Genomic DNA, 24,247 nt, shown 5'->3' with positions numbered 1-24,247 from the left:
GTAACTTATTTTTAAAAACCTTACTAAAATCCACATCTCGGTAAGATTCTAGGAAAGAATTAGCAGCAGCTGGCCTCACATCTGCTCGAATGATGCCGTGTGAAAGGGTTTCTAAATATAGTTGGGACTTGAGTGAAATGTACTTCACGCTGTACTACAAAGTATCAATGGAACTAGATCTGAAGGAGCTTATCATTAAAATAACCTAAAACTGAAATGGTATGGTTTGCTCTGGCAAGCAACAAATATTTACCTTAAGCAATCCTTGTTAGCAAACTTGAAATATAGCTGGTCCGTTCCCACTTGCCAGATGGAGGGAAAGATTATACCAGAGCTTAGAGGAGTAAAAATAAATCACATCAGCACAGAAAGTGGCTTTTTCATAAGAAGCCTCCATCCGCTTGGTAGCTCAGAAATGCTTTGTTTCTATTTTTGTCAGTCCTTGAATTTCATAACACCTGAGTCAGCTCAACATCTGCCTCTCCTTCCTTCTCTTTGGCCTCTACCTTTCCTTCCTTCTGTCAACAAAGATTTCCTCAATACCCACTCTGTGCCGGGTACTTTATTATAGCCAGGGATCCAGAGAAAAACAGGACTGACAATAGCTTTTACTCTCGAGTTTTAAAGTTTAAATAGCATAATAGAGTTTAAAATTATTTTTTGTTTTATTTGTGTGTGTGTGTCTTTCAACTAACATCTTTTTAAAATTTTTTCATTTAAAATCAATTTAATTAAAGTCTTTTTCCTAAGATTTATTTATTTTAAAGAGAAAACATGCGCACGCACACAGGGGTACGGTGGGGGAGAGGTATGGGGGGGGACCCATGCTGACTCTGCACTGAGCACAGAGCCCCTACACGAGGCTTGATCTCAGGACCCCAGGATCACAATCTAAGCCAAAACCAAGAGTCAGACGCTCAGCTGACTGAGCCACCCAGGTGCCCCATCAGGAGGCATAATAGATTAAACATGTGTGTTTAGATAACACCGTATCTGTAAAGCTCTCAGTAAATATCAGTAGCAGCTGTATGTGAAAACAGGCTTCTGTGACTCCTCCAACAACAGGCCCACTATGATAGCTACTGTTTCTTGAGCCCTTACAGTATACCGGGAATTACACACACACATACACACACACACGCATATGCGTATGTACTCACATGGATACGAACACATCATTGTATTTAATCATTATGTTCTAAAGTAGTCGTTGTCCCAGTTTACAGATGAGGAAACCGAAGCTCAGTGAGATTGGGTTGTCTAAGGCTACAGGGCTAATAAGCAGCTGAGTGAGAATTTGAACTCAGGTTTGTCTGGACTCAAACTTGAGCCCTTAACCGTGAGAATGTGCCTTGGGGTCCTATGTGCTTGGTCTCCATTGTGCAGTGCTGCACACTACCCCCAGGGACAGTGCCTCTTGCAATACCGGTCCCCCGCCCCCACCTCAGCCTGGAACAACTCATCTGTATTCTTCTCTCGACACCTGACCCTCTGGCTCCTCGGGATTGCAGCCTGCCAGAAAATGGAAAGGAGTTAGTCATCAGTGAAAGCTGAAGGTCCTTGCTTTAACACTTTCCTTGGCATTATGCCTTTCTACAGTAGTAACAATGAAAAGTAGTCATGGGCAGGCTCTTCCAGCTTTGCCCAGGTTTCTGAGACGTCAGATAACGTCTTTATGTGAGCAGCGTACACCGTGTATTTGCACGGAGCATTCTATTTTACAAAGCACTTTCATGTCTGTGAACTTGCTCGAGCCTCCCAGGCTGGTCTGTGTGGCCTCAATCGCTTCACTCCATTTTGTAAGTAAAGAAACTGAGGCCTACAGCAACGAAGGGGCCCGAAGCCGGTAGCTAATCTCCAGCAAAGCTGAGACTCAGACTCAAATCTCACACCCTTGCAGGCTCAAAAAGTCACGTTTGTGTAGGGATCGTAATCCCCTGGGTCTGGTCCTTTGTTGATTAAAGCATTTCAGGAGACGTGGAGGAGAGGGTGAACTTTCCTAATCTCAGTACAGGTACCTCCTCTGTGGGGTTTTACTAAGCAAGTCAGAAGCCTTCAGGATTAGTAAGAGAGAATTTGTCTCCTGTTGTCTGGTGTTGCTCCAAGCCCAACAGCGCTGTGGACTGTCCGCTGCTACTGCTTTCCACAGATGCTTGGCCTTGGGACACATATTGCTTGACATCCCTCCTGGCTAGAGACGATTACAAGCTAAAATTCATCAAAGTAGATTACCTCAGGAGTACCTGGGTGGCTCAGTCAGTTGAGCCTCTTGATTTTGTCTCGGGTCATAATCTTAGGGTGCCGGGATTGAGCCCCGAGTTGGGCTCCACACTCAGCAGGGGGTCTGCTTGAGAATGTCTCCCTCTGTTGCTCCCCCACTTGCTCTCAATCTCTCTCTCTCTCTCTCTAAAATAAATAAATTCTTTAAAAAAAAAACGTTTACAAAAACTAAAATAGATTACCTCATTAGGACAACTTTCTCCTCCAGGACCGTTTCCTTAAATTCTGTCCTCTTGGGCGCCTGGGTGGCTCAGTGGGTTGAGCCGCTGCCTTCAGCTCAGGTCATGATCTCAGGATACTGGAATCAAGTCCCGCATCGGGCTCTCTGCTCAGCGGGGAGCCTGCTTCCTCCTCTCTCTCTCTCTGCCTGCCTCTCTGCCTACTTGTGATCTCTCTCTCTCTCTGTCAAATAAATAAATAAAAAATCTTAAAAAAAAAAAAATTCTGTCCTCTTCACCAGTATCATTGGTCTGTCCATCTCTGTCAGCTTTCTCTCAGCCCAGAGACCCACTCAAGTCTTTTCGTCTTTTCCTTTAAAAGTATTGATAGATAATGAAGAGAGAGGGAGAGATTGAGACTTTCCTGCATCAACTCATGCCCCTTCTCTCGCTTCCACTTCTCCTGCAGCCTTCTTACACGAGTGGTCTGATTACCAGGGACCACTTCCTCCTTTCTGCCATTCACTCCTCCATCACGGCAGCCTGACCCTTCCACCGCTCCAATGACTCCTCTCCGGAAGATCTCCAGGTTGCAGAATTTTTCAGTCTGTATCTTACCAAGTCTCTGCTTCATTTAAAATATTTGACTGTGGGGGCGCCTGGGTGGCTCAGTGGGTTAGAGACTCTGCCTTCAGCTCAGGTCATGGTCCCAGGGTTCTGGGATCGAGCCCCGCATCGGGCTCTGCTCAGCAGGGAGCCTGCTTCCCCCTCTCTCGATGTCTGCCTCTCTGCCTACTTGTGATCTCTGTCCAATAGATAAATAAAATCTTTAAAATATTTGACTATGGAATGCTCCCAGAAATCCACCGCTCCCCACTACTTCTCCTTTGTGAGCTGCTTCTTGAGCTGCTGCTTCTATTTTTTCAAGGATTTTGCTTCTAGCCAACTGCCCTTCTTTACACTGGCTTGCTCTTTGCTTCATCTCCGTCATCATGATGTCATCAAACATCTCCAACCCCTGGTTTTGCTTCTGAGTGAGATCCCTAGCCATAATCCTGGTGGGTTTTTATTGGGGGGGGGGGGTGGTTTTTATTTTTATACACAGTTTTTCAGTTCTCCATTTTTTTTTTTTGTTTCAAGTTTGTATTTAAATTCTAGTTAACATAATTGTTAATTGTTTTATGTTACAATACTGGTGTAATACCGGTTTCAGAGTAGAACTTAGTAGTTTTTCACTTACATGTAACATCCAGTGCTCATCAGAAGTGCCCGCCTAATACCCATCCCCTGCCCATCTCCCCTCCAGAAACCCTCAGTTCGCGCTCTATCATTAAGAGTCTATTTCTTGGTTTGCCTCTCTTTTTTAACCCCTATTATTCCTTTGTTTTGCTTCTTCAATTCCACATATGAGTGCAATCATCTGGTATCTGTCTTTCCTTGATTGACTTATTTCACTTAGCATAATACACGCTTACTCCATTCATGTCATTATAGTCGCAAGACTTCATTCTTTTTGGTAGCTGAGTAATATTCTATGGTGTGTGTGTGTGTGTGTGTGTGTGTTTGTATCTTTATCCATTCCTCAGTGGATAAACACTTGGACTCTTTCTGTAGTTCGGCGATTGTTGGTAATACTGCTTTCAACATCAGAATGCAGATGCCCCTTCGAGTCAGTAATTTTTGTAACCTTTGGGTAAATACCTTATAATGGCAGTTGCTGGGTGGAAGGGTAGCTGTATTTCTAACTTTGCGAGGAGCCTCCATGCTGCTTCCAGAGTGGCTCCACCAGGCCATGACCCTGTTACTACTTCTCTCTCCACTTGGATGGGGCTGCTCTGCAGCTTCAACATGACCTTGTTTCCTTCGAGAATCAGCTCTTTCTTCTGCAACCCCAGCCTCAGCTAATGGATCATCCGCTCAAACAGCAAAACCTGGGGTCGTGATAGATGCTTTTTGCATCTTTTGCTCTTCCCATTGCGATTATATTGCTTCCTAGCTCAAACCTGTTCTCTCCCTGTGCCCTCATCCTTTTCCTTGCCAGTTGTCACTTGGGTTTTTCCCTGTTTCGAAAGGCTACTCTCACTTTTGTTATTGTTCACGTGGCTAGTGTGTTCTTACTCATTCTTAAAGACTCATTTCAGGCCTTATCGTTCCTTTCTGTATATGCCTGTGTCCTTTTCAACCCTCTCCGGGTGCTGTGTGTCTGCCTTCCCCACTAGGCTGAACTTCTTTAGGAAAGTACTGTTCCCTTAGTCTTACTCAATCTGTGTACTCCCAGAGACTAAAAAAGTACCTAAAACTTACTAAGTTCTCACTAAATATTTGTTATGTTGAATCAGAATTTCTAGAGTAATCAGAACACAGAAAAAGCTTTGGGAACAGGAGCTTCAAAGGAAAATAGGCAATTATCCAGAGCGCCTTGCTGGCACAGGATATTAACATGGAGACCCTCTCCTGCCTCACGGAGTTGCCATGTTCATGAGCATTATATGCTCCTTTCTCTCTGCAAATCTGTCTCAGCCTCTGCTCCTTCTCTGCCTAACTCCTGCTGATTCTCTAGGACTTAGCCCAAAGGCTTACCTCAGGATAGATTGGATGCTTCTCATCCATACTGGTATCTCTGGCGTGGCACTTACCAGAGCATGGCATGATGGTTTCCTGTTTCCTGTCTGTCTTTTCCAGTAAACTGAGCTCTTTCAGGACAGAGCCCAAGTCTTACTCCCCTTGCATTCACAGTGCCTGACCTATCTGTGGAGAATAAAGAAGAGATATGCTTTAAAAGTAGCAGATGTTTATGGGGGGGGTGCTGTTACAGAAATCTCTGGAGTCTACCTAGCATAAAGCTCAAGTATAAATGTAACATAAATATTAATGTGAAGCTCAAGTTATATAAAAGCTTAAGTTCCTTTTCTTGAGTAGGACCTTATAGCCACGTATTTTAGGTGTGTTCAGATTCTGGTGGCTCCAGTTAACAGTTGTTAATCAGACTAGCTGATCGACTTACGGAGCTGAAATCAAAGCACTCATTATCAAAGGCTTTTTGTTTATGAGTACAAACACACCATTGATGTTTATAAGAAGAATGAGTTTCTCCCCTGAATGTTAACTAGCCACAAAAGATGGGGTACACATGTGATAGTGTTTTTGACGGAGTTTAAAGAATGTTGGCCTTTGATGTTCTGCCCTCGAATAGAAAGAAGTCTGCATTAAAAAAATCACCAGTGAGGAAACTTAGAAACTTCTAGGCAAGCACCTGAGAAGGTTTGCTAGAATTCCTAAGGATTAAAATCCAACAGATGTGATGTTTGTAACACAGGGGGGGGAAAGCTACACATTTTGGTCATAATACGTATGTCTTACGCTATGAAAATAAGTGAGATAAGTGAGACTAAGGAGAACTATAAATATTTCTTATCAAATAAAAATGTCTCAGTTAAAAAAAAAAAGAAAAAGGAATGTCTCAGGTGACATAATCGAAAACATAAGACAGCGACAAAATAGCTTTGGCAAAAAGAGAGAGAGAGCTATAAAGTCCAGGTGTCTCATGGGAAAAGGAACAAGAACCGGGATATGAAATGGGCTTTCAGGTCTTTCCCAGATTATAAATCTCTCATCTTTTTTCTTTCTGTGACTTGCTCCTTTGGTCTCTCTCTTGAGGCTAGTGTTGTCAGTTTCCCCGGCCATCTGGCAGAAGATGACCACTGCATAGCACTCTAGGCTATAGATCCTCTTTCAGTTCAACTAAAGAGCTCAGACTGAATTAGAATCTCTTAGTTCCAATTCCAGCCTCTGAGAAGAGAGAAGTCGGTTGATGCAGCATAGGTCAAAAGTCTACTATGATCCAAGAAATTGTGGTCAGGGGGACAGAGCCACGTGATATAAATACAGTCATGTTCACACCCATATGCATGCAAAGGAGACAGTTCTCAGATAGGTTGGGCCATTGTGAGCTGGACAGACAGCGCCACTACCACCTAAAACCAAGGACACATGAAGTGAAAAATATAACATAGGATTTATCCCTGTATATATTTATTTATAGGCTTAAGTCTGTTTCCTCCACCAAACTTTAGGCATCTTGAAGCCAGATACTGTACCTTATTTATGTTTAATTCCCCAGTACCTGGAGCAATGCCTCACAATGGGCATTCAGTAAATATCTGTTGGATGAACAGAAACAGATATGTCCTATCTTCCTAGGAATTACAGTCTGATAATGAAAGCAGTCAGTAAACAAACAAGCATGTACTTTATTGCTCTACTTGTAGTGAATCCTAAGAACATTTTTAAAAGATGAGAGAGAGAAAAGAGTTATTAAGCGAGAATAGAAAATTTCAGAAAGTGCTTAATGGTGTTAAAACTCAAGGTTGCTGTTTGACTTTGCTTATTCATTGGAAGAGGCTAGAGATAATAATCAGAAAATATTCCTTCATTGTGTTTATAAATTTAATACAAAATGTGGTTTTTATTAAATATATGGGGTACTAAGAGATTGCTATAAAGAGCTACCTGGAAAAAAAAATAATAAAGAGCTACCTGAAAATTATAAATAAATGTAATTCATTTTTGCTGATATCTTTTAATTTTTATCTGACTCTTTTTTAAATTGGCCAACTCCTAGCTCAGGCTTTGATGTAATTATAAAATAATTCTCTGAGATAGTGAATGATTAATTAAGTGCACAGTAGCAGATACTTTGCCCAGCTTTGCAAGGAGATCTGGACTGAGATTACAAATAACACAATGCAAAAGACATGTTCTCTGACAAGGAATGTAGCAAGATCAGATGGTTCACCAGGATGTGTTTCAGTCAATACAATGGAAAGGATGTATCCATTGTTCTTAGTGATAGTAAAAAGCAACTAAAGGCAAAGGGATTTAAGAAATGTGTTTCATTTGGGGCTCCTGGGGGCTCAGCCAGTTAAGAGTCTTACTCTTGGTTTTGGCTCAGGTCATGATCTCAGAGTCCTGAGATCAGGCCCCACATCATGACCTATAGTGAGCTCTGTGCTCAGCGGGGGGTCTGCCCAGGGATTCTCTCCCTCTACCCCTTCCCCTTCTCAGACATGCATGCTCTCTCTCAAATAAGTAAATCTTTAAAAAAAGAAAGAAGAAAAGAAATGTGTTTCATGAATGTACTTGTTGCCAATATCTAGCAGAAATAGAACTATTCCAGGAGCAAACCAGATCACCTAAACAATAATTGATCTAGCTATGTTAATTAGAATAAGTAGCGGGAGCTTCTGTATAAACAACCCTAAAATCCCAGTGGCTTCTTACTACTGTATATTTTTCCCTATGCAAAGTTCAATGCAGATAGGCAAACAGAGGATGAGGTCTGCTCTATAAAGTTATTCAAGGACCCAGGCTCCTTCCGTCTTGTGGCTCCTTCCGTCTTGTGGCTCTCCCATTCAAGCTGGTCCATGAGGAAAGAGTGAGGGTGGTCCAGGTCTGCACAGGGTAAAACATGTCTCTTCCACTGACATTCCATTAGCCAGGACATGAACCACACCTGCCTACAGGGAAGGCTAGTAAAGGTATAGTTAGGAGGAAGAAGAGAGAATATGAATATTGGTGAGTACTCTGTGTCTGCCACGCTAGAGATACGTAGATTCGAGAAGCTGTGGGGAACATGTGGGAAGGGAAATACTGTGAAAAAGGCCTTTCTATTTTCAAAAGAATATCGATAAAATTTGAAACTATTTCAAACAAGTTATGTTAAAAAAAAAAAAAGAGAGAGAAGGAATTTAGAAATGTCTCTCAGAAGCCTGTTACCACATATTATAGCACCTATGATTCCCTGTCAGTGATGGAAAGGCCACAAGAAAACCAAGAGCGTTGTACATTCTGAAAACTACTGGTCTCTGATCACCGTGGTGGTAATTCTTTTCCTCTCATACCTATCAAAGAAGATCCTCCTGTCCTCCAGGAGGGTTCTGTAACTTGAAAAACAAAATTTAAATGTCGGTAGGCTGTATTTGTTGAACACTTCTTTAGTCTGGAGTACCAGTTCCCAACCAGAATTGAGGAAAGAGTATATTTTGATAGTTTTTACTTCAGTCTGTCCCTGTGGGTCTGGAGTATATCTGATAACCTGTGGTCCTGTCTCATAACCATGGCTCTCTGTGCCTGAGGCCTGTGTCCAGGATTCTGCAAATGTAAGTTTTACTACACTGAGGGCCTACACCGCTGAGCACGTGCTATCTTCTGGGCATCCTTCTAAGTGGTGTACACCCTCACAGAAATCTCAGCCGTGTGTGTTAGGATTGTCCTCATTGCACAGGTGGTGAAACGGAGGTACAGAGATGTCAAATGACTTGCACCAAGGTTGAACAGCTAGTAATATGTGGCAGAGGTTGAATTTAAACCCAGGCAGTCCTGTCATCTCCCTCAACATCAAGCTGTACATCATATAACAAACCAAAGGACCAAACAACAACAACAACAACAACAAACAAACAAATCAAAGGACCACCTGGGGATTTGCTGGCATTAAATATCAGGGAAACAGAATGCTGCCTTCCTTGTAGCCTCTAGGATCTTGTCAGTTAATCCACATGAGAAGTAACTCCTTCTCAGGAAGTTTTAGATTTTATCCAGGGAGATACACACCAGGTAGTTGAAGAGCATGAATCTTATTGTTGTAACCAAGACGGACTAAGATTTGAGGAACATTATTGCATTTTTAGATGCCCCAGATTGAGTTGGGCAAGGAGCTGTACAATCAGTGATCAGCTGTCCCCCAGCCATCCCAAACAGGGCAAAGTATTCTTGGTTTGATTTTAATTACTGGCTCTAGTTGGTTATTTCTGGATGTGTTTTTCAATTAGATGCAGTGAATAAGTGAGCATCTACTATGTGGAAAGCTCCATGCTACTTACAGTAGTAGAGAATATGAATGGAGGAAATCTTAATCATCAGTGTACTGATTAGTGGTGGAAGAGGGATTACACTGAACACTAGTGAGGTTGCTGAGACTCTGAAAGGCCATGCTTTAGTCTTGAGCCTTTAGTGGGGTAGGTTACACACTGAATGTTTTGAAGGAGGATGACATTAGAGACTCCAAAGAAGCAATGCTTGTTCTAGTAGATGGTCATATTTCCTTCTATCTCATGTGTTAATATTCCTTTTCATAATTGTTGAGCTAAAATTCACACACCATAGAGCTCATCCATTTAAAGTACACAATGAATGGTTTTAATTACTCACGGAATTCTGTAACCATCACCACAGTCAATTTTAGGATATTTTCAAAAAGAAACCCTATATGTATCCTTTGCATTCCCTTCCTATTTTCCTCCAGGGACCATTAATCTACTTTCTGTCTCTGTGGATTTGTGTGTTCTGGACACAAATGTTCTAGACACAGATGTTCACAATTGTGTGTTCTGGACATTTTGTGTAAACGTGTAAGCATATGTGGTCTTTTGTAACTGGCTTCTTTCACTTAGCATGTTTTCCAGTTCATCCATGTTGCAGCTTGAACCAGAACTTCCTTCTTTTTAGTGCTGAATAACGTGCCATTGTATGTATCTAGCACCTTTTATTTGGGTTGTGTCTTGTGTTTTGGCTGTTACGAATAATGCTGCTGTAAACATTCTTGTACAAGTGGGCATATGTTTTCATTTTCATTTCTTGTGGTATTTGAGAGTGCAGTTGCTGGGTCATTTGGTAACTCTATGTTTATCCTTTTTAGGAACTGCCAGACTGTTTCCCAAAGCGACTGCGCCATTTTACATTCCCACCAGCAGTGTGTGAGCGTTCCAATTGCTCCACGTCCTCGCCGACACTTACTATTGTCTGTCTCTTTGATTGTAGCCCTCCTAGTGGGTGTGAAGTGGTATCTCATTGTTTTGATATGCGTTTCCCTGATGGATGAATATTGTAATTGTTATTTTGCCAAACTGAGTCAACAGCTTCAATCTTATACTTTCTTAAGCACAGAATGGAAACTGTCTGACGGTACTGGATTGACTTTCTAAAACAGAACCATAGCTCTACACAAAGAAATATCACTTAACGAGGTTAGAGTTATGAGTTATGCCTGAAAGGACACCAAGTAGACTGACATGGAGTTAAGATTATGCACTCATCCGGGAAATTCATTTTGCAGCATGAATTCATTCAGTGTTCTGAGGCCTTTATCTAAGCTGCTCAAGTGCTATTATGTGACATTTACTGGATAATCCAAACAGCACTGTTTAAATCGACAGTGTGATGTCACCCAGTAAATGCTTGAAAGTGGAGATGTGTGTCTCTTCTAGTTCTATCGGTTGAGATTAGCAGTGGTTCACAGCACAGGGAACTTTTTCTCCTCTGTGATCCATCAGTCTGTGTCTCATCGTGGGCCAATAATCTGTCACCTGAAACCTACTTCGAATAGATTGGACTTTCTTGAATGCTGTGTTGCTGCGATGACATTGGGTTTTGGTGGCAGAAGAAGGGAAAGCACCTTTTCATGACTTTCTTTTGCCTCCAGATCCCTTGTGTCCAGGAGAAGCAATGTGATTTTTAGCTCCTTCATTCATATACCTAGAATTTATCCTGTACCAGTTGTACTTTCCATCTCTTTCCCTTGCGGAAGCCTCCAGTGTGATTGTCTTTGTGTTTCTGTCAATGGAAGAGAAAGATTTGGGGCTTAGAAGAGGCCTCAGAGTTCCACCATCTTGATTACAGCAGCCAGCAAATGTGTAAGAAGGGCCTGCACAAAAGCCATTTGGTGAGAAAATAAAAAGATAAAAAGTTGGTTAAAATCCAGGGGATATTTTCTTAAGAGAGGGTCTCAAGATCTAGAGAGCATTCCCTCAAAAGGAGACCCTAAGGGTAGATGGGTCATCCTCCTGCCCCACTGAAAAAAACCCACCCAGATCTAGATTCTCCCAGTTGGGCTCTACTCATCTGTCTCTAGTTAGCACAGCTCGGAGAAGGTCCAGGAGTGGCAAGATAAAGGAGGAGAAGAAACTCAAAGTGGAAAATTAATCCTTTCGTAATATATCATCAGAAGTTCTGCCTTATTTATTCCTTAAACTTTTAACATGCATTTATGTAGCTGAGCTCCGCCGGGGCTCCCCAGGGGTGGGGTGGTATTCTTGGAAGGATCAATTAGGTTTGTGGGAAGAGCTTGAATCTTGTCTCTCCAAAGTACAGGGAAGTGATAGCTTTATACATTTACAGAGCTGGGTTTGATTGGGTTTTGGATTTTTGTTTGTTGGCTTGTTTTTGTTTTTGTTTTTTTTAAGGTTCAGTAAATCGTTTTGAGCATTTTATTAACTAAAATATTATTTTGGCTAAAACTTGAGTGTATCATGGCCCAGTGATAATTGTTGCCTCTAGCAAAGATCCTAAACCACTGTACAACCCTGACCCATGTGCCTTTAGAGTCATCAAAGAGCTCTGTGATATTAACTAAAGTATTAGTAGGAATTCTAGTTCAGATTCTTATTTTTGCAAAATGATTAGCCCTTGAGAAATGATCATAATAATAATTAGCATTTACTGAGCATTGATTATGTGCAGGACATTGTACTAGTAGCTTTGCATTGCTTATCTCATTTAATAACTCTTTCCAAAGCCCTTTGGAATAGGTGCTGCTATTATCCCTAGTCTATAGCCCAAGATCTAATGACATTTAGCACTTGCCTCATCCAGAGCTTGCACCCTTAGCCCACAACAAGCAGCCTCCCCTGTGTACATATTTAATGCACAGAGCTCACTTTTCCTATACCATCTCACGTGCGAGAAATGGGGGAGTAGAGTGGGTGGTAGAGAGCATGGGTGAGGGGACGAATACATGAGAGAGAGCACATTTCCACCAGGAAAGCAGATTAAGTTTTGCTGCCGTAGAGTATTTGTTTTTATTTTTGCCATGGTGTTTTTTTGTTAAAGCTTTTAAGGTTTCCTTTTCCTCCTTCTTGTTCTTGCGCAGAAACACAAGGCAAAAACTGCTGAGATAAAGCAGGCCCAAGGCTGATTATTCCTGCAGGAAAATGGCCAAGATGTATTTTCTATGGACCAGCAATGACTCAGAGATGTGCTTGTTCTTTCCTATCAAGAAATTAGAATAAAGAAGGACATTGCTTATACCAGTTTCCTTCAGAAAACCAAACACCTCTGATAACTTATTTTTGCATAGAAGATGGAATATATTTAGAAATTCAGGCAGTATTTGCTTTCTCATTGCGAACATAAAGTTATTTGTAGTCACTTACTCAACTAAATTGCTGTCTTCACTTCTCTGGCCATTTGACTATGCGATGGTCCAAAATCAGTGAATGAATTCACATCTCTCTCTCTCTCTCTCTCTCTCTCTGACACACACACACACACACACACACACACACACACACACACTGCCTACGTCACCATCTTTAACAGCCTCTATCTATATCATACCTTTCATCAAGGTAAGTGTCTGCATGTAATGTAACGAAAGTTACTCTCCTATAAAAATGACTGGCTCTGGGGCAGCACTTGAAGCCAGTAATCTGCCCCAGAGAATACACAGATCCCTGGAGTTTATCTCACACACGGCTTCCCCTCCCCTGCAAAGGTAGCGGTTCTTTATTTTTTATTTTTTTTTAAAGATTTTATTTATTCATTTGACAGATATCACAAGTAGGCAGAAAGGCAGGCAGAGAGAGGAAGGGAAGCAGGCTCCCTGCCGTGCAGAGAGCCTGATGCGGGGCTTGATCCCAGGACCCTGGGATCATGACCTGAGCCAAAGGCAGAGGCTTTAACCCACTGAGCCACCCAGGCGCCCCGGTAGCAGTAGTGAGTGGTTCTTTAATCTGCTCTTTGTCTCCGCTAAATAGTCCCCTTTGATTGAGGCACCTCCTGGGACAGGCAGGGAGTTCTAAATGGTAGAAGTGATTTCCATTGTTGAGCCAGATTTTGTGTCCTTTAGTGCCTGCCCCTACCACGAACCCTCCCTTCTGGACTGAGAGCCAGTGAAAAACTAGGGTGCGATCTTAATTCGCAAACATTTCTCCTTTGCAGACAATAGGCAAAGAGGTTATGCTTGGAGGTACCACTGTGAGTGCCGCATCTCATCAGCCCCTGATGTGGAAGAAGAAGCCTAGGCTTTAAAGTCAGTTAAGAGCAAAAATAATGCTGACTCGGTGCCCGGCACTTTATATTAGAGTTAACTCATTAATCGTGACCACAGCCCTCTGAAGCATGTACTGCTAATATCCCCATCTTGCAGCGGAGAAGATAGTCACAGAGCTGAAAAACTGGCCCAAGTTCACCCGGCCAGTAAGGGTCACAGCCAGCGCCTGAAACCAGTCAGGCTGGCTGCAGAGCGCCTAGTGTCTCCCCTTGGCTATGCTGACCCCCCAGCTAGAGCTTCCAGTTCAGCAGCTGTACCCGATGAGCCAGACGACAAAGGGCATTTCCTCCAACTACCTTCACTCCAGTTCCCTTATCTGTAAAAATGAGCAAGGTTATTATAAGAATCCAAATGGAAATACCACCGAGCATGATGACCAGGGGTTCTCAACTTTTGTGCTTTTTCCTTTTGTCTCTTTTTTTTTTTTTTTAAGTTCAGACCCCACCCGAACATCTGATTCATTTAAATACTTTGTGGTATGTGGTTTTTTGTTACTGATTTGAGACTTATGTCGATGTTGCTTCAGAATAAGCAGGGTAGGTGGGTTTTGTTGTTTTGTTTTTTTTAATCTTCCTGATAGCGATCAATTTCAGTACAGCGTTAGTCAGCATGGATAGGATCAAGTTTGGGGGGATAGTGAAGAGTCTGACTTCATAAATCCCATAGGGGTTGTTCTTCAGATAGTTCAGATGTACTTGTTCCCCCTTTGATTGCTGCAATATTGAGCTCTGTCCGTGCCCAAAGCAGCACTTTTCATGAGGAGCTGATGCTAGTAAAAAGGAATGTGTTGTTACTGTCCCTGCATGTGCTGTTCCTTTACTGAGACCTGGTGCGCTATTCTGAAAGTAGACACACAAAAAATATTAATAGCATCACCTACAAACATCGTAGGTTTTTTAAAATCTGTACCCAGTGGGACTGGAAAGGTTATAAATATTCTGGTGGATGCCGGCTTTCTTATCATGACACATGTTGGCTGAATCAAAAAGAGATAATTTATCATCCTGCTGTGCTTCCTTTCCCTTTCAAAGAGAAAGGAAGAGCCTTATGGAAAATGTGATGACTCCTTTAATGCATTTATTTTAGGAGAAAGAGGGCTGACTAATTTCATTGAGAGTATTGGCGAGCTTTCGAGTATAAGGCAAGAGAATGGCATGCACTTTGAAGGCTGTGACTCGGGTCACATCGTGTTGGCTTTCTTGCGCTAGAACCTGGTCAGTCGAAGGGCTGTGCCATTTACCTCTCAGTCTGAGTCACACCAGGGATGGCGGGGCAGGTGTGGAGATCTAAGAGGTTGTGTTATCTTGGGAGGGTGGTACTGGTCCAGTCAACAGTCATTTGTAGAGCACCCCGCATTCACTAGGCTCTGGGGGTACAAACACGCGGTGGACATTGTTCCCTCATTCCAGGCTGCAGTGTGTGGGGTGCTGGGAAGACGGGTGGCTTCAGGACAGTTCAGCAAGCATTATGGTGGAGGAAGATACAGTACACTTTGAGGGGAGAGAGGAGGTCACCTAATCCAGCCCGAGGGTGGGAGGAAGAAGGGTGATGATGGAGGGGCTAGTCCAGGAAGGCTTCCTGAGGGGCAGGGTGCTGAGATGAGCCCTACAGGATGGACAGGGTGGGGGAGGGATAGAAGGGCGGGCATTCTAGCCAGTGTCTGTATCCTCTTGAGCAGTTCTCAGTCCTCCTACCTGACCAGCAACATCACCTCCAAATAATGCCCTAACCCACCGACTTCAAATGCTATTATTATTTAACTGTTAAAGAGAAGATTCATTTCTGTATCTTAATGAGTAGCTGCTTTTGTGAAATACAAGTTCTAAGGGAAAAAACAAAACCAAAATTGGGGTGTTTCTGCCCCTGCCATGCCTTACCCATTTGGCCTGAAGTCCTCCATCGTAACTTGAGCAGGATTGGCTAGGGAGCGTGCTAGAAACCTCAGCCGCATGGGCTGATGGGAAAGCGGGTCCCTGAGGAAAATCCCCAGACCATATAGCTGGCGTTCAGAGGGGATCGCAAAATCAGAGAGTTGGATAGGAAGTAGTAGCCAAAGGAGTCATCAGCCTTGAAGGGTTGTTCCCTGGCCAAAAACAGTAGTAGCCAATGGCTGGTGATACCTAGCCTGTATCACTCACTAGCTTTGTTTTCTCTAAAATAAGGACAATAATAGCACCTCATGGTAGCTCATTGCAGCAGGGTTGGGGGTGGGGTGAGGATTAAAGTAACTAATTCATGAAAAACACTCGAAAGTTTCTGTTAGCTCTTAGGGGGCTGAGTCCCAGTTCCCCTACGAGACCCAGACATATCAAGACCTCTGCCATTAGTCAAGTGCTTAGTGCAGAACTCCAACTGGCCAGGAGATGTTTGCCATACAAGCCGGTTTGGCCATTTGGCACTCATTCACCGTATACTTAGTGCACGTCTCCTATGTGCCAGGCACCTGAGGAAGACTTAAAACAATTGGTCATACAAAGGTCCTAATGTAGGGTGGGCCTGGCATGTTCCAGAGATGGCAAAGAGGCCCATATGGAATGGATGAGGGGAAGAAGAGGAAGAGGTGAGATCAGAGGGGTAACAGGGGACAGATCTTGCAGCATCTTCTAGGCAATAGGCCACTGTGGGGACTTCGGCTTTTACTTTGAGGTCGCCCTGGGGTGAGAACTGAGTGAGGAATTCTGACAACTGCTGCTGACTCTTGGGCTTTCAGAATAGAGCAGGCCCTGTGGAGTGCTTGACCTGTGTTATCTGACTTAATCAGATAAAAAAGCAGAGTAGAACAATGTCCCCAGGCCGGAAGCAAGAGAGCCTGGGGAACTTGCCTAGTATTTGAACCCAGATCATGTTACATTGTAATTCATTTATTGAGTATAAGAAATGTGTTGGCCACCAGGTTGGTGGAAGCAAGACTAATTTTAGAGTCCACTTGTCCATAACACAAGACCTCTCTGAGGAACTGGGTACGATGATCTCAATGCCTATGCTTCTGAAGGACTCTGGAAATGAGGGGCAAAGACTCTGTGTGGACGGGGCTCATCACACAAGTGTTTCTTCCTGGGCAGGTGGACACAGTGTCAGAGGTCAAGGCTTCCAACATTTTCTGTTTTTCCAATGGACCCATTAAATGTGCATGCTCCTTCCACATTCAGAGCCCCCAGAGTTGCTGGGTACTTTTTAAGGCATAGAATCAAAGCCCAAAATACCGAAGGTTCAGTTTCCTGTTCCTGACCACACTGCACCAGAAAACGAGGCAGCTTTCAGAGCAGCTGTCTCCACCCATGAACCTGCAGTTCGGCTTTGACTCAGGAGACTGTGGGAACTGTCATCATCCTCCTTACTCTGCAAGATGTTGTTCTCAAACCCCAGAGTCAGGTTGCTAATTTATTTTGCAGGGTGGAATAAGGACCCACCTGGTAATCTTAATTCCTGTTCAACTCATTCGAAAGGTGTCTTGACTGTCAAGGGAGCTAAACTAGAAGATGAGGAAGAGAGGGTATTCGTTGTTTTCAACCTGTGTATGAATAAGCTGCCTGTTGCACACAGTGTATAAAGCCTCATGCTAAGAATGTGAAGGCGAGTGGTCTGTGCCTTCCGCTCCCCCCACCCTGGTTGTTTGGGGGTCCTGGCAGTTTTACAGATATTTATGGTGTACTCTAAGTGCTTTCTTAGCCAGATATTCTGGTTACTAGACATGGGTCCAACTGTACATACTCCACAAAAATGGAGTGCAAAGAAAAAGACTACAGTTGAATAGTGTGGGTGTTGTGTGCCAGCTGGTTCTTCGTCCCATATCAGCTAAAGAAACCACATTCTTTCCTACACCAAAAGAAATACCAGTTGCGTTCAGCCCCTCTGAGAGGCTGTCTTTGACTTCTGCAAGGTTTTCATTTTGTGCTTTGACTTCAGAGTGTATTCTCTAAATAAGATGCGAATTCATTGTACAGGCTAGAGTCAAACCAGCCTGTGAATTCCAGTCTCTGTCTGATTAAAACACAGGTGGATTTTTGGACTACTGACTAGCCTCATTTTTTTAATCTCTAAGACAGGGATAATTATATTGATTTCATTGCATTGCTGCGGTGATGAGGTAGGGGAAAAAAAGTCAAGATCAGGACAAGGCATTTATCATAATAAGTGATAGTTCCCACCCCATTCCTAACAAGTGCAGCTGTGGACTTTACCTGTGGGAGTCATGGAAGGTGTTTAGGCCAAGGGGTGACATGATTGATGGAGGTTTTAACAGAGAGGACTTTGGTGTCACTGTGATGTATGGGAGGAAGTGGAGGGAGCCTGGAAACCCAGAAAGGAACTAGCCAGTGGTGACAGTGGTACAGATGAAGACAAGGGTGGCAGTGAAGGACACGGTGGCAGTAGAGAGGAGGAGCCCATGGGAGGAGTGTGACCAGTAGAATGGGCAGAATTTAGGGACTCTTTGAATTAGGAGGCAGTGGAACCATCATCAGAAGAATGGGAAGGCTTCGAGTTTTCCAGCTGAGGAGGTTGGGTAGATGTAGGTAATGAATTCACTGGCAGAGAGAATCAATCAGAAAAGGCTCCTTTTTACCGCAGGCTGACGCTGCAGACCTGGCGCAGTGCTCAGGAATTTAATACGTTATTGGATGTAGTCAACAGTACAGCTCTCTCCTGGGTAACGTTAGGGCTATGTTGCTGCTGTGAAAACCTGAACACAGAGAAGCCCAGTCATAGGATGGGCCAGTCAGTGTCTCCCTAGGATCTGAGCATGGATTTGTTTGACAGCCCTGAAGCCTCACTTCAAACTACAGCAGGAAACAAGCCCTCATTCCGGGAAATGGGAAATGGAGTGGTCCGGAGGATGAAGATTAAGCTGGGTCCTGGAAATGTTCACCTTGCGTTGCTTGTGTAAGGCAGTTGGCGGTATCTTGACGGCAGTTGGAAAATCAGACCCATAGCTCAGGGGAGGGGTTGGGGGAGATATGAGAATGTGGGTGGTGGTATCCTGTGGTTGATGTCGGGGAGCGAATGAGATCACCCTGCAGGACATGTAGTGCTAAAGAGAAACAGACCCTGAGTGAAGGAAGGTTCAAGAGTGGATGCTCTAAATGCCTGATTTCAGAGTTTGCCAGCCCTCAGGTAGCGCTGTGCAATGTCATTTTTCCTGACCCGAGCATCGCGTTGTGCTTTGGTGTATACATTTGCATGGCATTCATTTCGCATCAGCTGGGTATTGAATGCCCAAGATACATCAGTCATTGTTAGCCGTCACAGAGCTTATAGACTACTGGTGAACCCTAACTTTTTTTTTTTTTTTAAGATTTTTCTTCATTTGTTTGACAGGCAGAGATCACAAGTAGGCAGAGCGGCAGCCAGAGAGAGAGAGGGGGAAGCAGGCTCCCCACCGTGCAGAGTGCCCCATGTGGGACTCCATCCCTGGAACCCGAGATCATGATCCGAGCTGAAGGCAGAGCCACCCAGGCACCCCTTTGAACCCTAACTTTATTTATTTATTTATTTTTTAATTTGACAGAGAGAGATCACAAGTAGGCAGAGAGGCAGGCAGAGAGAGAGAGGAGGAAGCAGACTCCCTGCTGAGCAGAGAGCCCGATGCGGGACTCGATCCCAGGACCCTGAGATCATGACCTGAGCCGAAGGCAGCGGCTTAACCCACTGAGCCACCCAGGCGCCCCTGAACCCTAACTTTAAAAAAGCAACCCAACTGTAGTAACAAGTCATTATCAGTGACCACCTAGGCCTCACTGTTGTGATGGGGTGCTCTTTTAGGGTCCTGTATAAGACTGGTGCCAAAGCCGGACCAGAGAGTCAAGAACAAGGGAATCAGGATCATAGGTCATAACATGGAATAAGTTTCTATTTTAAAATAATAATTGCTGGGCCCCCAAATCACCGTAGATGGTATGTGTAGAGAAATGCTTGAGAATGATGGCGAGATAAATGGAGATCCTACATACTGAAATTAATTTGGTTACAGTTCATGCAGGAGGCGGGGGTTTCTAAGTGTGGAAGGCGAAAATGCAGCACACTGTGGATTACTTCCAGACGCCCCTGTGGAGGCTGAGACACCATCTCCAAGTCAGTCCCACACAGACAGTTTTTTCTCTAGTGTTGCAACTATTTTTCAGTTGAGCACCAGATGAAGTAAGTTGGCTTGCCTTGAGGAACCAGATTATAGGAAAAGAAAAACCCTTATCTTTTAATCACAGACTTGGATCCACCCAGTAAGAGTGCGCCCTGCCCAGCAAGAGAGGCTTGGAGGGAGGTGGGAAGCAGCTCTTCCTTCCCCTTCCGGGACCCCACTGTGCATTTAAATTCTGTCTCCGTTTCTCTCTTTCTTTCTCTCTCTCTGTTCCCCACAATGAGTGTGCTTAAATGCTTGAATCTGTATGGATAATGACAGGTGTAGCTCCGAAAGTGCATGCTGAAATTTCTTTCTTTCTTTCTTTTTAAGATTTTTCCTACTTATTTGAGAGAGAGCACAAGCAGGGGGAGCAGCACACAGAAAGGGAGAAGCAGACTCCCCTTTGAGCAGGGAGCCAGATGTCAGACTTGATTCCGGGATCCTAGAATCAGGACCTGACCTGACACTTAACTGACTGAGCCACCTAGGCACCCCACACTGACATTTCTTTGATTTCTTTTGCCCCTGAATGCAGAATTGCTCCAAGACCTGCATAAAATGTCAGAGTTGGCAAATTTCTTTTCCACTAACTATCAGAACAGAAAATTCCCGGGCCTTCATTTTGTACAGCAAGTAGCCCAGTCTCAAATTATGGCCTTTCCCTTGCTCTCCAGTCTTCTTCTGGGAGGTTGTCTAATGTCATGGTCAAGAGCAGAGGCCCTGGAGCCAGACTGTCTACGTTTGACTTCATATTCCACCAATCACTATGTGACCTTGCACACAATGCCTGACCTCTCTGTGCTTCAGTTTTCACCTCGTAACAGGGAGGTATCAACAGTACCTGCATCCTTAGGGTTTGTGAGGATTAAACCAGTTAACACACATGAACACTTAGAACTGTACCTCACGTATACATAGGAAGCAACCTGTAAAGTTTAGGTACTAGTGGTAGTACTTGATTGTGCCAGTGGATGAACTAAGATGATGGTAAGCTGGTAGCCAGGCCAGTGAGGACAGAGTTCCCCAGCCCGCTGTAAATCAGTCACAGGTTGGCTCTCCTTTCACTTGGTGTGGAGGGAAGTCCAGCATCTGCGTCTTCTGCCTCTTTTAACATTGAGGATCGCATCTGTAGTAGAACTGAGTAAGTTCTCAGTACTCAAGCCCCAGAGCCAGAGACAAGGGAATTTCTATTCTTTAAAATAGAACCCCCCTGCCTTCCCAACACATGTGCCACGCTCACGTATAGAAATCTTCCAGGAGCAGCATGGGGAGAGAGCTACAGGTGTGCCGTATGGCCTGATACCTTGTGTATGATAAGGAAGATAGGCAGCCAGCCAGCCTGTTGTCTCCCTTCCACGATCTGTCAGATCGGAAGGGGATAGGATTGTTTTCTCTTTAGCTGAACTTCTCCACTGAGCTGCTGGTTGGAAGACCTTGCTGGACACATCTCTCGTGCTCACCTGTCTCTAGCAGCAGGAAAGAACAAACCCTGGGTTTCTGAATAGGTGATGTGAGCTCCAGCCCCGAGTCAGGGGGTCAGAACTCCTGTCATGGTGCCCCCGCACCTCTCCCTCCCAAAGCACCTTCCCTAACTTGCCCTGGCGATTTCCTGATACCAGCCTCCTTCCAGCAGGAAGCTGCGAAGCTACAGACTGCCTGTTGTTCATAGAATAAACTCAGCAGCGCCTTTGACTTATTTCTAGAACCCCACACCACAGAATTATAATGGGCCTTTGGACCAAGCAACAGTATCATTTGCTCCCTGAAGGATGTGTCAGATCTTGTTGCTTTTTAACTGCTTAAGGGTTAAAAACCATTACACTGATCGCAGAGGTCAGACTCCAGAGTCTGTGAACTGGGGCCAGCCCACAGATGTGTTTGGTTTGGCCCATATCGTTGTACATACATATCGCAGTTCGTTGCAACATACAAAAATTGGGAGATTTCACATAACGATCTGCATTTTCAGCTTCTGATTATAAAATCACGACAGTGTGGGATAGTCTGCCTAAGCAGGGGGTGAGGGGCAGTACCTCTTGGCTCCTCCACTTTGCCAGAGCCCTACCTGGCCCGCTTCCTCTCTTTGTGCTTATTTCTTAGCCCCAGAGGCACTGGAGTTTATAAATCTCTTCAAACCTGGTGCTCTTTCCTTTATCAGAGAATCCCAAAGGGTAAGTGAAAATTCTTCCCCTTAGACTCCATGACCTAAATTGAATAAGATGCTAAATTCTGAGTCCTATGCCTTTGCTCTCTGAGGTAAGAGGGAAAATCCCAAATAAAGCGTTCTTTGTGTCATTTATTTAAAAAAAATAAAATCACACAGTTGAAAATTATCCTCACCTGATGTTTTTCCTGAGTCAGAGAACAGGCTTTTTTCCTTTGACCTTTTTCATGGTCTTTCATGCTCTTCTGGTTGCTGCCAGTAATACAGGCTAAACAACCCAAAGACGAACCCTCTGGCCTTGTCCTTCATCATCTACTTTTGGCTGCTGAGAGATTCGAGGTTATGGGCTGTATCTGGGGAAGGGAGCATGAAGGTCTGGAGGGGAATAGATTGCATCGGGCTGAAAACTGAGTCATGGGGCCAGACGACACAAAGGTGCCGTGTGCAGAAGTAGTTGTGAATTACTTGTATTGGGAAGCCGCTGGCCTCTTGCCTTGGGAGCTGCATGCCAGCCTCTCCCCCAGCTTCTATAGGCCCCTTACTCAGCCCAGCACTTGACTTGGTGACATCTGCCCAGCTCTAATTCTCCCTCCTTTCTATCATGTCTTTATTCTAAAGATAGGAGGAGGAGGAGGTCATTCCTCTTCCCAGCTGGCAGCCACCTGAGGGCAAACTGAGTGTGATAACTTGAGGTCAGCGCACCGCAGTCCAGGAAAGAATTGTGTCATTAAAATACTAAGGTAGTTAGTACTGTGTTTACGGAGATTCGGTAAACACTTTGGGGGCTTTGGCTAGAAAGTTCTCTTTGGATATTACTAATTCATTCCATGGTCACGGTTGTCTCCCTTTACCTTGGAAATGTTCAGTTCATTTGTTCAAATTCCCATGACTCCAGTTTCACATACAGTCATGGACTCCTAGATCAAGAAGTCTTTAGTAGCTTTGCTGGGTCTGAAATGTCAGAGTATTGAGCAAGGCCTGTGCTGAGCGAACATGAGCTAATTAGACTAGACCATCAAAACAAGAAGCAGACAGCTGTGGTGACCAGGTTCCGAAGAAGGAAGTGTTAAAGCTCTGTGGAGAGGACTTCGGAAAGATAATGAAACACTGTAGGTTGGAAGCTGGGTTCTTTTTCCTTTTTCCTATGATACGTGGGACATCGGCTTATTTAAGCAAGGCGCTAAAGCGGAATGAGATGTGGTTGGACAGAAACACTAGATACTATCTTTCTTTTGGGAAACTCTAATCAGAAAACACTTGAAACTTTTGGCCAGGGTCCCAGAGGGTCCTCGGGGGGAAACTACCTCCAAAATGGCAAAGGAGAGAAGATACATCATCCATTAACAACGCAGATGAGTTGGACAGCAGTGAGTTTCATGCCTAGCCTGCCAGCTGTGAGAGTTGGAGCACATTATTTAACCTTCTTGCCCTTAGATGTTTTTATCCCTCAAAATGGAAATTGGAACATGAGAGAATTGTCATGGGTGAAGGGAGATCCTGGCTGGAGACCTCGTGGAGCAGTGCGTCGCATAAGCTAGCAAGCGCTGTCAGGTTAAATGGAAATGTGGAATCACTTGTTTGGATATTCAGTATGGTTTTCAAAATAACATCTAATATCAGAGTTAGTTTTATTTCTAATCTTTCCATAATTCCACTTAAATCCCCAGGCACTTAAAGCCCCTTTCCTCAGTCTTCTGTATACCTACCAGTACCTCATTCCCTCTCCAGGGATTTTTACTCACTCAGCGGGTCCCATTCTAAGGAATAAATGCTTACGCCCCCATCTGAATAAAGGTTTAGGCTGATTCGGGTATGAATCACTGAGATCTGTTTCAGCTTTCTGGAGCTTTTATTGTTTTCTGCTCATTTACTGAAGATGATGATTTTTGCATCATACCTACTGCCGAATTACAATGTAACAATTAACAAGATATGTTTATGAAATGCCTTGTGTTTGTAATCACTTAAAATAAAGCATTAATAAAGACTGTAGTTTATTGATGAATTTATATAGACTACAAGGGGGAAAACCCAGTGCTTGTGGGTGGTGATCTCATTTTTAATATGTTACCTAATTACTACAATTGAAACCTAATTGACTTTACCAGATAAATTGGGGGTCAGAGTTACATCCTGGTAGTTACTGCTTTCAAACTCTTTTCTTTTTGTAGCTGGGCAGGGGTTGGGGGGGGGGGGTTGTATTTTGTTCTGGGGATCCTACTGCAGCTTTTGTCTTTACCCACCTGTGGAGAACTTTGATCCTTGTACCCACAACTAGAGGCAGAAGCAAATCCTTTCTTTCCTCTACCAAATAATAGAAACCACAAAGAAAATTACTCTCTTTAATTCGGGGTGGAATTAGACACCGAATAAGAATTCCCTTTAGCTATGTTCTTTGCTTCATTTAAAATGTAGAATCTTTG

The 24,247-nt window shown here is 43.8% G+C and overlaps 1 protein-coding gene and 1 long non-coding RNA gene across 2 annotated transcripts in view; both read left to right on the top strand.

Annotated features, from left to right (window-relative positions):
• Nucleotides 1-24,247, top strand: part of NSMCE2 (NSE2 (MMS21) homolog, SMC5-SMC6 complex SUMO ligase) — a 214,032-nt gene that overhangs the window by 141,541 nt on the left and 48,244 nt on the right.
• On the top strand, nt 13,961-23,811 carry LOC309859203. The gene is made up of 2 exons (XR_014308611.1): nt 13,961-18,999; nt 19,205-23,811. It is a non-coding gene; the product is annotated as an uncharacterized lncRNA (long non-coding RNA).

The sequence above is a fragment of the Mustela nivalis genome (assembly GCF_964662115.1).
Source record: "Mustela nivalis genome assembly, chromosome: 2".
In the NCBI taxonomy this organism is placed as follows: domain Eukaryota; kingdom Metazoa; phylum Chordata; class Mammalia; order Carnivora; family Mustelidae; genus Mustela; species Mustela nivalis.
Note: the sequence above shows the minus strand (reverse complement) of the source record. Positions and strands in the feature narration are given on the sequence as shown.